Here is a 14487-nt window from a genome sequence, read left to right on the forward strand (position 1 = left end):
CAAAGAGTTTATCACCCCACACACATACCCCCACCCAGACTGTTCTTGCTATGTAGTGCAGGCTTGCCTTGAACTCACCATCTTCCTGTCTCAGCCTCCCAAGTGCTGGGGTTACAGGCGTGTGCCATCATGCTTAGAGTCTGTCCTTTAACAGTTAGCTACCAGCCAAGGATTTATGTTTGAGGGGGGCCAGGGATTTATCTCAGTGGTGCCGCTTCTGCATTGCAAGCACAAGGTCCTGAGTTCAATCCCTAGTACCGGGAAAGAGAAAAAAGAATTTATGTTTTTTGACAAAGAAGAGTCTCTTCCACATGACATGGAAAGGAATTTACCAGATACATCAAACTCTTGATACTTTAAAGGACACATCCTTCCAGACTATCTGATCCTAGCTTTTTATGGCTTTTGAACCACTTTACAAATCCATAAACTGTAGACACCTGGTAATAAAGTAAAATAATTCTTGTCTGTTGACACAAATTCTTTCTGGCTTTCCTCCTCAATTTCAGAAAAGGCTAATTTTGCTTCCATTGCACATTTATACCAAGATTCTTGATCTATAAATGTATCTATTATTTTGATTCTCCTTTGATAATAACATCTTTCTGGCTCTCTCATCAATGAGTTGAGTGAAATATTTAACATGTGTTTGTTTTGTATTCTCTGAATGAGAATCATGTTTCCATTCCTTTTTTGAAAGTGATTCTTGAACATAGGCTGCACAGTGACAAATGCAAAGATGAATGAGAATCCATTTCAGCCCCCTAGAGCCAGCCCTCCTGGCATCTGCCTTGGCCCTGAAGTTACCAAAGCTTCCAGAGAAGCTGCAGAAGTCCTTCGGCTATGGACCATTTGCGGGGTGGTGCGGCCACACCGGGACCCATGGCTTGCACAGCGGCTCACGCAGAACACTGACTGCTGGGAACTTGTCCAGAGATGGATGGTAATAACAGTCTGGAGACCTGAGTGCACAAGAGATGAGGTAAAACAGATGGGCTTTGAGTCAGACAGCCTAGTTCCTGCCTGAGTTTTGTCACAGTGTCATCTTGAACAAGTAACGTATCTTCCCAGTGAATACAACACAAATTACTTAGAGTTTCTATGAGGAGTCCATAAAAGAAAGTGTGGTGGTATGAGACCCCTCACATAGCAAACCTTCAATAAATGTTAGTTACTGTTACTACCAATGTGGGTAGCAAGTAGCTAGGGTTGACAGAGCCCATGAATGCTATTTTCAAATTATATTAATCATTGCTAACACTGAGCCCTTCTTGGAGGGGATATGCTCATTGAGTCCTCATGGCATCATTGCTGGAGAATAGGCACCTCTACTAGAGGCTACAGTATTTTTGTGAAGTGGTTCCATGGGGAGGAGGGATTGATTTATTCTGACTGCCCCCAAAAGTCCAAACTAACTCCAGTTGGTGAAAGTTGCAGGGGAATATGGATTTGGTTCAAGAGAAGACTGTAGTGTCTGAAGGTATTTTCCAATGGAAAAGATAACTAATGGAAATTAAACTTCAGATGTCAATGCCTGTTATTCCTTCTGCTGTTGTGCTAAGGGGGTAGGCCCCTGGAGAGAGGTCTCTCTCCTTTTAAAATGAATTTAGGGCTAGGCTAGTTAGTCCTCACTATTCACACTGAAAGTTCATAAGCAATTTTTAAAAATTGTACTTATTTATTTTTTGTGAGGATGGCGGTTGAAGCCAGGACCTCATACATGCTAGGTAAGTGCTCTACCATTGAACAATTTGTACCCCTGTTCCCCAAGAGGGCTGTTTTGGTTGTAATTAACCCAATTAGCTTAAGCTAAAAATGGAAATATTGGGGTCCCTTGGCCCAGCTATGGAAACGATAGGGGTAGGTGTCCCTGAGCTTCAAGCAGCACTATTTCTACTGTTATTGTTTTTGTTTTTGAGCATTTTCACCTCATTCTATCCTACCTCATATGGACTTTCCCCATGTGTTAGGAACATGAGTGTACACAACTTTAATTCCATTCTTCTACTTGAGTATGAACAAAAAACCCCACTTCTCTTCCATATTTCAGTTTCAAATAATCTAGACAGGGATGCCAGGGGACATGGCCCGGTGCACTGTGACCAGAAGTGCAGAAAGGAATGGCCCAGCTTGGGTCACAGACTCATCCTCCTGGTAGGAGAAGGGATGAGATGTGTTTGGGGAAGAAGCAGGTAGTCTAGACAGGGGCTCAGGGAGCATGCAAAGTGGGGAGAGAACAAAAGGAGGAACATGGAACTGGGATCCTTTTCTGAAACCACATAGGTTAAAAAACATACTGAGTGCCAGCAAAGACTCTGATTATAGGTCAGTGCTGGGACGTAGGGAATTGGTAATAAAGTGCAAAGAAACAGTGATCCAGAATCTGAATGAAAAGAGATCTAGAGGTCATTTGGCTCAAACTCCTATATAATACATAAAACTCATCATCAGTGTTTTCCAAAATGTGTAGTTTCTGGTTGAGTCTGTGTGTACTATTTTACATCAGTCCTAATTCTGTATTGTTTTTGTTTAAGTAAAATATTTTTCATTTAAACTAATCTTAACTGATACATAAAGGCATAAAATTGTACCAAGTCTGTTTTTGTAGCTTTGCAGGTTTGAAGAGGTCCCTCTGAATTGTATAAGCTTCAAGACTCACGATTCCCTATCTGGTCCTCACTCCAGGTTTTTGTTTCCAAAGATGTGAATGGAGAGGTTGGTTTCAGGCAGTCTTGACAATTCCTTCCTGGATCTCACAGGCTGACACTATACCTCTCCCACCATAGACAAACCGCAGTGTTCCCTAGACCATCAACATCTGGGGGAGAAGTCTCTGGCAGTGGGCATAATCACAGAGAAACCACATACCTACCTTAAAACACATCAGTAGTTTTCTCATTACTGCTTAGGCTGAAAGCAAAATTTCTTACTTTGGCTTACAAAGTTCTGTCCAGTTCTGCCCTACCTCACTCTCCAGCCTTCCCTTGTTTCAGAGCCTTCCTGCTTTCAGTAATTCAGCCCCTCTGGCCTTCTTGCAAGCCTGTGCTCCCCTCAGACCACAGAGTATTTGCACATGCTGTTCTTTCTGACTGAAATGCTTTTCCTCACTCCCATTAAAGCCCCCTGGTTTAGGTCCTTCTTTAGGTCTTGGCTTTTCCCTGTGAACCTGAGATCAATTCTCCTATGATGCTCTTCCTCCTTGTGGTACTGTGTACCTCTCCTACACAGCACTTAACAACCATTTTGATTTTCCACTGGCCTCTGTGATTGTTTAGTGTCCATCTCCCCAGCTAGGCTGTGAGCTCACGCATGCAATGGGGCAGGGACGAGTTTACTTCTGCACAATCCCACAGTTTAAAGGCCTAGCTCAGGAACTTACAAGGGCCAGTTTGCCCCCAACAAACATTTAGCAGTATCTGGAGACATTTTTGGTTGTGAAGGCTGAGGGATGCTACTGGCATCAGAGACCAGGGATGCTGCTAAACATTCTAAGCTGCACAGGACAGACCCTTGCCACAAAAGATTATCTTGCCCCACATGTGAATAGTAAAATAGATTGAGAAGCACTGGCTTAGCACAGTACCTGGCCAATAAAAGACTTTGTGAATGCTTGTTGAATGAATAAGAGTATGCCACTCATGCCATATATGGTGGCCCAAGCTATACTCCTAGCTACTCAAGAGGCTAAAGTGGGAGGATCACTTGAGCCCACAAATTTGAGACCAGCCCGGGCAACGTATGCAAGATGGTGTCTCAAACAAACAAACAAACAAAAACACAAGCCAACCAGATTTTTAAAGTGTAACCCCAAATTTATCTCAAAGATATTATTTGAGGCTTGAATGTTGATAGGGGAAAGGCTAGTAGGATTGAAACTAGACTAGTATCTGATGTTTTGGAAATATAAATAGATAGACATCCTTTACTGGGACTTCTGGAGAAGGCCTACCCAATGTGAGGATTTAGAAATACATATTGTATTGGTCAGCTTTGTATCACTGTAATAAAATATCTGAGGTAATCAACTTGAAAAGAGGAAAGGTTTATTTTAGCTCACATTATTGGAGGTTTTCATCCATAGTCCATTGGCCCCATTGCATTGGGCCTGGGGTGAGGCAGTACATCATGGTGGGAGTGTGTGATAGTGGGAGTTGTTTACCTTATGGCAGCTGTGAAGTGAAAAGAGAAAAAGAGGAGGAGCTGGGGTCCCAACATTCCCTTCCAGGGTGTGGCACCCCCACATTACTTCCTCCCAAAGGTTCCACCTCTTAAAGGTTCCACCTCCTCCCAGTAGAGCCACAGGCCTGGAGTAAGCCTTCAATGAATGGACCTTTGGGAGATACTTGTTGAAACCTTAGCAGTCATTTACATTGCAAATCCACAAGGTTCCTGTGCCAGTAACATTAGAAGATAACCAATCTCACTGTCAACTGTGACTGTAGTGTCCATCCAGAGCAGGGGCGGGGGATGAAGAGGAGTAGGCAAGTCGGGGAAGGAAGGAGAGGGTCTTCCCCCTCATCCCAGATGCAAGTGCTCACCCCCCTAAGACTACCTCCTCACTGGCCCCTCAGTTTATACATTCTGACAGCTGTCTCTCTTTTATATGCCCCTTAATGCCTGATTTGTCCCCAGCTCAGATTCTATGAAATGATTTTTTTTTCAGTGCTGGGGATCAAACCTAGGACCCAACACATGCTAGGGAAATGTTCTACCATGGAGCTACACCCCAACCCCCTTTCTATAAGATGTCCTAAATTCCATCTGCTCTTTCTGTACCTACCATCTTTGTCTGCCATCACTTCTTTCCTATGTCCCAGCATTAGCCTGTCCCTGACTCCTTGCTTCAAGCCATCCTGTTCTCCGAGCAAACAAAGCCACACAGCAGCAAAGCATACAGTGAATTATATTCAGAAGTATCCTGATAGTTGCTTTCATTTATGCGCCTTTCCTTTTACCAGTCATGCTCTCACCAATTACCTCATTTTGATTCTTCGGGTCCATTTGGCAGATAAAGAAAAAGAGTCAGAGGAGGGGATGGGTCAGGTAAGTGATAGGGATAGGACTTACATCCAAATTAGATTTATAGAATTATGGTGGTGCCTAGCACATGATGGGTGTGTGGATCTGTAGAGGGAATAAAAGAACAACATGAAATAAAACATTGTTTTTCATCTCATCTCATTTCACAGATGAGAAAATGAAGGTCTAGGAGAGTTAAAAGTGCATTGGCTTGAGCCTAAAACTAGCACTTGAATTTGGCTAAAAGTCTAGAGATTTTTTTATTGCAAACCTAAGCTATCTCCTCATTCAGTTGCTCTGGGCCTCAGGAACATCTTAAGGAAGATGTCTATCTAAAGTGGAAATTGTTTTCAAGAATGGGTTAAAGATTTAGATTTCTGGCTAATTCCCCACATGGGCAGCTCCAAAAATGTGGATCAGAGAGGTGTCACTGCTGCCACTTAACCACCACAGGCCAAGTGTGTCATTTCCACCCTGATTGTAGTGTTGCTGGTGGCTGGGGAATTAGGTTAATTTGCACCTGTTGGTAAAATTCTGCTAGGTGTTACCAAGTCTTTCACATGTTCTCCTCTAATCTGTCTATACCTCAGCCTCCAGGGACAGGGAGCAAGGCTTTCAATGTTTTTGGCATTCCTCATCATCTCTAACAGAGAGACATCTTTTCAGGGCAGAGTATGTCCCTCAACCCTGGCCCAGTAGCTCACCCCTGAGTCATTCCCTCAGGGTGCTATGCTTCTTTCATTATAAGTGCAGTGAAGACTTCCTTACCAACTGCAGTAAAAAGCTTCTCATGCTCTTTGTAATGTCACACTTGGGAGAGTGCCAGGGAAGGAACAGCCTAAAACTGCCACCCTCTATGTGGCAAGGTGAACTGAGACATCTTTGCTGTCCCCTCCCAGAGGAGGGAAGCAGTGTGGGACTGGAGGCCATTTAATGGCTCTTAATTTAAGGAAGCTTTGTATTGCCTTTCAGGCAAGGAAGGGGAGAGCACCTTTGGCATAATAAGACAGGAGCTAGTCTTTCACAGCAAATAGATGAAAACCAGGATGACAGAGAATATCAATTTCTCACTCAGAAAATCATGATCTCTCAGAGGAAATTTGTCGTCGTGGTGGAGGGATATTTGCTTTCAGATGTTTCCTGGACTAGAGCTCCAGCCTGGAATGGAAGCCCCATCACTTACTTCCTTATTCGTGGCACCAGGCCCCCCCTTTTGTACCGGCCAGCGATGGCCTAAAGAGAGAGGACGATAAGAGGAGAGTCAGGGAGCATGGGAACATCTTCAGGACACAATTTCTTGGTATACATTTGTAATGCTAAAAGCTGAACAACCTATCCTGACTTCCTCTACCATCTCCCAGGACCAAGAGAGAGGGTGGATCTGGATGTCATCAGTCATAAAATGTTCTTTGGGTGCAGTAGTCACCCAGGAAGAGTCCGCCAATGTCTTTCTTTTGGCTCCCTCGCTCTAGCACAAGAGTTCTTTACCCAGGCACTAGTGACCCTTTGGACTAGATAATTCTTTGTTGATGACCACTGCTGAAGCAGAGGCAGAGGCAGAGGCAGATGTGTTGAGTTGCTAATGAAGCTGCAGCCCCAGAGCCTGTCATTTATGCCAGCTCCTTCCAAAGACCTAGGGGAGTTCCTAACAATGTTCAGAGCCAACATTTTTTTTAAAAATTTGCAACAAGACACTTAAATTGCAATTGTTAAGATCACTCATTGCCTCTTTTTACTCCAACATTTTCATATCCAAATTTGTATTAAACATTTTTTTATTTGCAGTACTAAGGATTGGACCCAGAGCTTTGCACATGTTAGCCAAGCACTTTACCATTGAGCTATACCCCCATCTGATTCCTTTACTTGAAGATGGTCTGGACTAGGTGTGTGGCTCAGTGATAGAGCTTTGCCTAGTGTGTACAAGGCTCTGGGTTCAATCCCCAGCACCAGCAAAAAGACATGGTACCCCAATATGGTTTGGATTTGCCTTGGCCCTGAAACTCGTATGTTGGAATCTTGATCCTTAGGTTGGAGGTATTAGAAGGTGGTGGAACCCTGAAGAAGTAGGGCCCAAGTGTGGGGGAGTGTCATTGGGTGCTGCCCTTAAAAGGGACTAAGTAGTTCTCAGTAGGGGGTGCTAGTAAAAGGAATGTGCCTGGCCCTCACCTCTGCCTCCTGGTTAGAAATGTGACCACTTGTTCCTCCATAATGTGAGACCATCCACTGCCCTCACCAGTAGCCAAACCAGCAATGAGGCACCTGATCTGCAACTTTGAACATCCAAAATTTTGAACTAAATAAATCTTTTCTTTATAAGTATCATGCCTCAGGTATTTCATTACAGTAATGCATAGCTGACTAATCTCCAAATAGCCTTAAGTTTCAGGACCCACAAAACCTAGATCTGACTCTGCAGTGAGAAAAGCCTGAATTCAAATCTCAGCTTTACTCCACCCTAACTTAGGATTTAAAACCTCTGTAAGCCTCAGTTTTCTCATTTGACAAATGAGGACTTACTGGTGACTCCTAGGTTCCTGAGTAAATCAAGTGAGAACATACAGGTAAATTGCTTGGCACCCTGTCCAGCACAACTGAACATTCAAATCAATGTAACTATTATGAAGATGTTGATGCTTTCTCTTCCCACTGGTGGAAATCAAATGTGTGCAATAGCTTGAGTTAGGAGTACTAGCCTATGTGACAGCCCATTTGAACCCCTCCCCACTCAGCTTCCTGAAGGTCGGAGACCAAGATGATACTGAGGGTACAATATTTGGCTAGAACTATGATTAAGGAAAAAGTGTGGCTTTGAAAATAATGATGGGGCATTTAAGCTTAAACCTAAGCTTCACTGTAGGGGGAAAAAAACCAAAACAGACAGCCCAGAGCTCCTTTCATGGATTTTCTTCTAGGAAGAGACCTTCTTGTTTTGTTTTTGTTTGAGAGACAGAGTCTCACTATGTAGTCCAGGCTGGCCTTGAACTCATGACCCTCCTGCCTCAGCCTCCTGGGATTACAGGTGTGGGGCACCACCTCTCAGTGTTGGTGGGCCATTGACTCCATCAAAGCCCTCTGTTTAAATAGATGCACCATTGTTGTCCTTACAGGCACTGATAATCATTCTATATCTTCTGCTGGCAGGCAGGTTCAAAGGTCTCATTAGTATTCTCTAAACAGTAAGATATATTTAGATATACTTCCTTTGTGTGTACAATATACTTGACAGTTTTTAAAGTGGAAAAGAATATATTGGAGCTGGAGTATAGCTTAGTGTTAAAGCACATGCTTAGGACATATAAGGCCCAGGGTTCAAGCCCCAGCAACTCTACTCAAAACAATAATGATGTCAACAACAAATATGTGGAGCATGAGTCTCACTGTAACCTCAATTTCCACTCATGTAAAATGGGCTCCCCAGGGTCCATTCTGGCTTTAACAATGCAGAAGTCAATGGAAGTCTTTGACAAACTGAAAAGAACATTATGAACATGAGTCTGACGGCCTGTGTGAACACCGCCCCACTCAGCAGGCAAATGTATTTCTGTCTTGACATCTAAAATGGAACCTTAATTGCTGATAAGTGGCTGACAACTGATAAATGAGTTTGGGGAGGGTTAGAGGTACTATAATGGGTATCAGAAGCTTTTCTAGGAAGTTGTGGTTTCAGGGAGCAAAGCAGGGAGCATCAGCCTAGTCAGGGCACCCACCCGTGGGCCCCAGGATGGCAGCCCCATCCACCTCTACAACCTCAGCAAGCAGTGACAGCAGAGACAACATGAGCCACTCATCAGGCACTCATGGTCCCAAGTACTGTGCTAGTTGCCTTTATGGTCATGTAGTGAGTGCTGCTGCATCGCTTCTCGGCTTTTTGGCTAAGATCAAGTGTGGTGAGTGCTGCTGCGAACTCCATGGTAATAGCTAATGATGACAATTGTTTATTGAGAACTTAATATTGCCAGGCTTTATCTAAAGCATATGACCTAAAATATCTCATTTAGTCCTCACTAGTCTGTGAGGTTGATAGTCTTATCATCCCCAAATTACAGATAGAGAAACTAAGGCATGGTTGCCCAAATAGTCAAATAGTTAAGGTATGGAGGAGCTGAGATCCAAACCAAGCAGTTCTGCCCCAGGGTCCATCCTCATAACTTCTATACTCTACTGTCTTGCAGGATAATTCTGAAGGATGTGCTGTAATTATTTCCATTTTATGGAAGATGAAACTGAAGCTCAGGTAGGTGAAGTGACTTACCTCAGGCTGCATAGTATGTATGTGGCAGAGTCAGGATTCAATGACTCATAAGAGTTTTCAAAGTCCATGTGTCTTAGTCACTTTCCTATCACTGGACACAATCCCCAATACCCACAATTTAAAGGAGAAGAGGTTTATTTTGGCTCATAGTTTCAGGCCATAGTTAGCAGGCTCCAAGGCAAGAAACAGGATAGCAGAGGGGCATGGCAGAGGAAAAGGTGCTCAACCTATGGCAGCTAGGAAGCAGAGAGAAAGAGAAACCAGGCACAAGAACACACTCTTCCAGGTCACACTCTCAGTGACCACCTTCAACCAGGCCCCAACCCCTAACAGCACATTCAGCTACTGAACTCATCCGTGGATGAGTGTAGTGTCCCCATTTTCTTGGGTGGCTGAAGTGGCAAGTGACATGGAAAGAGGAAAGCTGGGTCAATAAAGGCCTATATCCTAATGGACCTATCTTAGAACTTATCACATCACTGGATGGATAATAATAAACATGCATGATTTGGGAAGCCATAAGATGGCTTCTGTTGTTTTATTCGTCTTCATTTGCATTTGAAAAGCACAGAACACAAACCCAGACTTGAAGTTATACTATAAAGCTACAGTGGGGGGCCTGGCGGCCAGCGCAGCGGGCTCCCTCCGCGTCTGGGAAAGCGGTCTGCATTGGGCGGCCAGCCGCAATGGAGGCGCCGGCCGAGTTGCTGGCCACGCTCCCCGCGCTGGTCACGGTGCTAGCGCTGCTGCTCGCCTGGCTGCTGCTGCGACGCCGGGCGGCCCCGAAGCCCGCGCCCCCGAAGCCCGCGCCCCCGGCTGAGACCACTGGGACCCCCCACGCCGCCCAGCCCCTGCGCCCCGGAGCCCACGGGACCCGGAGAACCCGAGGGCCCGGAGGAGTCTGGGGAGCCCGCGGGGGCGCCGGCAGAAGCAGAGGATCTGACGGCCCAGACCAAGCTGGAAGAGGAGCAGGACTCAGACGGTGAGAGGGGCCCACCCCCAGCAGAGCCAGAGGAAGAGGATGGAGAGGCCTTCTCCTTTAAATACAGCCCGGGGCAGCTGAGGGGGAACCAGTACGAGAAGATGATGACCAAAGAACAACTGGAGGAGGACCAGAGGATTGAGATGACCTCTGATCTCACTTCCCTGTGGCAAGTTCCCTAGGTCCTGAGCCTCAAACATTCCTGCAAATCCTTTTCAACGGAACAATAATGAAGTTATCCTTAGCCTCCTCCTGAGTGCTTTTCCTTTGGGCATCTTAAAAGCTTGAGCGATAATGCAGAAAGCCCCAGAGAAGTGCCCATGCAGTTCTAGGGTCCTTGCCTACAAATCTCTGAAAGGCAGGACCCCTGCCCCTGTCAGGACTTCCCCTTGGCTGGTGGGACCCTTGGCCGTGCCTGTGGTCCTGCCCTGTGTGGAGGCAACTCACTCCAATTGTGCGGGTCCCTTTGTTAACCTGAAGGGTTTTAAGAGACGAGCCAAACTTGGGTTTCTCTTACCACCCAAGCTTGCTCTCTGCATGCCCTTTACACCCGAGGAACACCAACTTCAGCGGCTCCAACATTTTAAAATCAGAGTACAATTTATCTCAGTCCTCCTCCCTTGGCCCTCACTGAAGCCAAACCACAAGAGACTGAGGAATGACAGACCAATACAGCTCCACTCCCTGGTGCTCACTAGCTGTCAGGGATGGCTGACCGTGACCCTCTCCCTTGGAGCCTGCTTCTCTCTTTTTCTCACTGGCTCATTCCAGGGATGAGAGGTGCCATATTGATTACTGGGCAGCAAAGAGCCAGTGACAGTATTGGCTTTACCACTGCCCTTCTTTGTCACCTAGATGTGGCTTGGGTCCACCCCTTTTGTTGCTAAAGAGGCCTTTTCACTGACATTCTTACCAGCTCAGCAGAATCTCCACTTTTGTTCTGGCAGGAGCAATAATAATAGTTTTAGTTTTAAATAGATTTCTGGGTTATGTCTTTTCCTAGAAGGTTTCATAGATTAGTTAGAACCTCACCAGAAATGCAGATCGATCCCAGGTTAGCTTCTTGGAATTTTATATTTGACAACATTTATACTATACCAATTTATAGTTCTTAGATTTCTTGGATAGAACTTTTTTTTCTAAAGCAATAAGTTTACAGAATAACTTTGCATTTAATGGAAGGCCAGAAAATGTCCAGCATCCCCTCCCAGGGCATGGACTTCTGGCAGCCTTCGCCTTGGCCTTGATTCCTTAGGTTCAGGGCTTCAGGCAGAACAGGTGACAAAGCAACAGCCACATAGCCAATGCCTTTGACGCAGAACCACGTGATGAACAGAAGATGTACTCATACATTACTCAGTAGCAATAGTTATGACCCTGTCCAAGCCAGGATCTTATTAATATGAAGTTGTGGCCTCCTCTGAGTGTAGTTATTTAGGTTTGTCTGGAAACTTCTGAAGCTGGCTTGTAGGCAGCAGGGCTCATGTATCCTGACGGCTTGGCTCTCTATATTCAGCCTTCCTTTGGTCCAGTAAACTTCGAGTAGATGAAAAAAAAATAAAATAAAATAAAGCTACAGTATGGTACTGGCACAAAAACAAACATGTGGATCAATGGAACATAATAGAAGAAGCAGGAACAACCCCAGGCACATACAGCTATTTGGTTTTTGACAAAGGAGCCAAAATATGCACTGGAGGAAAGATAACCTTTTTAATAAATGGTTCTGGGAAAATTGGATATCCACATGTAGAAGACTAAACCCATATATCTCACCATGTGAATAAACTAAAATCTAAATGGATCAAAGATCTAGATGTTAAAACAAATACAATCTGCTGGAAGATAAACTAGGTACAAGTCTTGAAGGCATAGGCATAGGCAAGGACTTTCTGAACAGAACCCCAGTGGTGCAAAAAGTAATACCAGGAATCCACAAATGGGATCATATCAAATTAAAAAGCTTCTGCTCAGCAAAGGAAACAACCAACAGAATGAAGAGACAATTTACAGAATGGGAAAAGTTTTTTTACCAGCTATTCCATGGACAGAGGACTAACATCAAGAATATATAAAGAGGCCGGGGATTTAGCTCAGTGGTTCTGCTGCCTACCTCGCAAGCGCAAGGACCCGAGTTCAATCCCTGGTACCAAATAATAATAATAATAATAATAATAATATATAAAGAACTCAAAAAATTAGAGCCCCCCAAATAAAAGACCCTATCAAAAAATGGGCAATTGAAATGAATAGACATTAAAATGAATAGACATTTTGGGATGGAGATTTAGCTCAGTGGTTCTGCCACCTACCACACAAGCACAAGGTCCCGAGTTTGATCTCCAGTGCCAAAAAAAAAAAAAAAATGAACAGACATTTCTCAGAAGTAGAAATGGCCAATAAATACATGAAAAAATGGTCATCATTGCTGGCCATCAGAAAATACAAATTAAAACTACACTGAGATAATATCTTACCTCAGGAAGAAGGTATGACCATCATCTTAGGTATAGCTAAGGTAACAGCTATCATCAAAAAAAATCTAATAAATTCTGGTGATGATGTATGGAAAGGAACTCTGTTACATTTTTGGTGGGAACATAAACTAGTACAACCACTGTGGAAATCAGTGTGGAGATTCCTAAAGACCTAAAAGTAGAAATTCCATTTGACACAGCTATCTTCTCTCCTAGGTTTCTTCCCCAAAGAGTTAAAATCATCATATTACAGCGATATGTGCATATCCATGTTTATAGCAGCACAATTTTTAATAGCTAGATCTTGGAAACAGCATATATGTCCATCTACAGGTGAATGTATAAGGAAAATGTGGCACATATACACAGTGGAGTACTATACTGCCATAAAGATAAACTTGAGGCATTTGTAGGTAAATGGATGCAACTTGAGAAAATAATGTTAAGTGGAGTAAATCAGACACACAAGCTCAAATATTGCATGGTTTCTCTTATATGAGAGCCTGAGCTGGCTGTTCTCTGGGGGAAGTAACTCAGGGGTGGTGGGAAAGGAGAGAAGAAGAGGCAGGCACTCTTCTATTCTCCTTTGAGGCCTGAGCTTTGGTTGGTTCTTAACAGCCAAAACGCTTGTGTTTCTCTGCCTTCTTACCAGTCTTTCCATCTGGTGACCTCCACCTCACCCTCCAAGTCTCAATTAGTGGTGCAGCTCAGTGGCAGAGCACTTACCCAGAATGTGCAAGGCCTTGGGTTCCATCCCCAGCACTGTAAAAAAGAAAAAATAAAAGTTCTGAGCAAGACCCTTTTCTCCTTCCAGCAAGAAGTCACCAGCTATGAAACAGCTGTGACAGTGTCTGCCTGGGCCTTGCTCTTGGATGTCCCAGTCTCCAGAACTCTAAGAACTAAACCTCTATTGATTATAAACTACTAAGTCTATGGTATTTTGTTATAGCATCATGAACAGACTAAGGACAGGAAGTATAGCCACCTGGGTTTAAATTCCAACTTTGCAACTTCCTAGCTGCATGGGCAAATCGTTTTCCCTCCCTGAGCCTGCATCCTCATCCAAATAGGAGGATAATACTGCCTCCTAAACTTGATCCAGTGGGTGACTGAGGTGATGTAGCTGACTCTCCTGGCAATGGGGACAGGGTAAATGGCAGCTGTTGCTGTTATTTGGAGCTACATGTGTAAACACCACAGTTCCAAGTAGTTAACTTGGAGACTGAAATATTTTCTCTGGGAGCAGATGCCCAGTGGCTCTAATGACAATCTGTGGACCAAAATCTCTGCAGGATGCAACCTAGATTAAATGAAATGAGGTGATTCGTGGATGCAAAGTGCTTGGACCAGTGTCTAGCACATAGCAGGTGGTGCTCCAAAAAATGAGAGTTCTCTCTGGTATTTACAGTTCAACAGGCTTCCTTATGCAGACTTCAAATGGCTTTAGCACAGTATAAATACCTTTGGTTTACAGAGGATTTTTCTTCAGGAATTCATCCTATGCTCTCTGTCAAGGGACCCCTAGCTTGGGTAACCACTTTATCTCTCTTTATAAAACTTGTTAGGTTCTGTCTGCCTATTTTTAAAAAAAGTTACTTTTGAGAATTTTTTTGAAAGAAAAGTCACTTTTGGAGAGGCTTGAATTTGTAACTGTAGAAAAGGGTATGACTGTTTAAAACCAGAGATGCAGGGTGTGTTGTTGCCATGGAAACAATTTAACGTAAACTTTATTTTACAGTCCGCCCAGCTGAGTA

The 14487-nt window shown here is 44.1% G+C and overlaps 1 pseudogene; it reads left to right on the forward strand.

Annotated features, from left to right (window-relative positions):
* The first annotated feature begins 9960 nt into the window (after positions 1-9960).
* On the forward strand, positions 9961-10438 carry LOC101697865 (matrix-remodeling-associated protein 7 pseudogene; annotated as a pseudogene).
* The last annotated feature ends 4049 nt before the right edge of the window (positions 10439-14487 follow it).

Source organism: Heterocephalus glaber, unplaced genomic scaffold, assembly GCF_053883595.1.
Source record: "Heterocephalus glaber isolate CG9 unplaced genomic scaffold, H.glaber_assembly_v1.0 deba00001452, whole genome shotgun sequence".
NCBI classification, from domain to species: Eukaryota; Metazoa; Chordata; class Mammalia; order Rodentia; family Bathyergidae; genus Heterocephalus; species Heterocephalus glaber.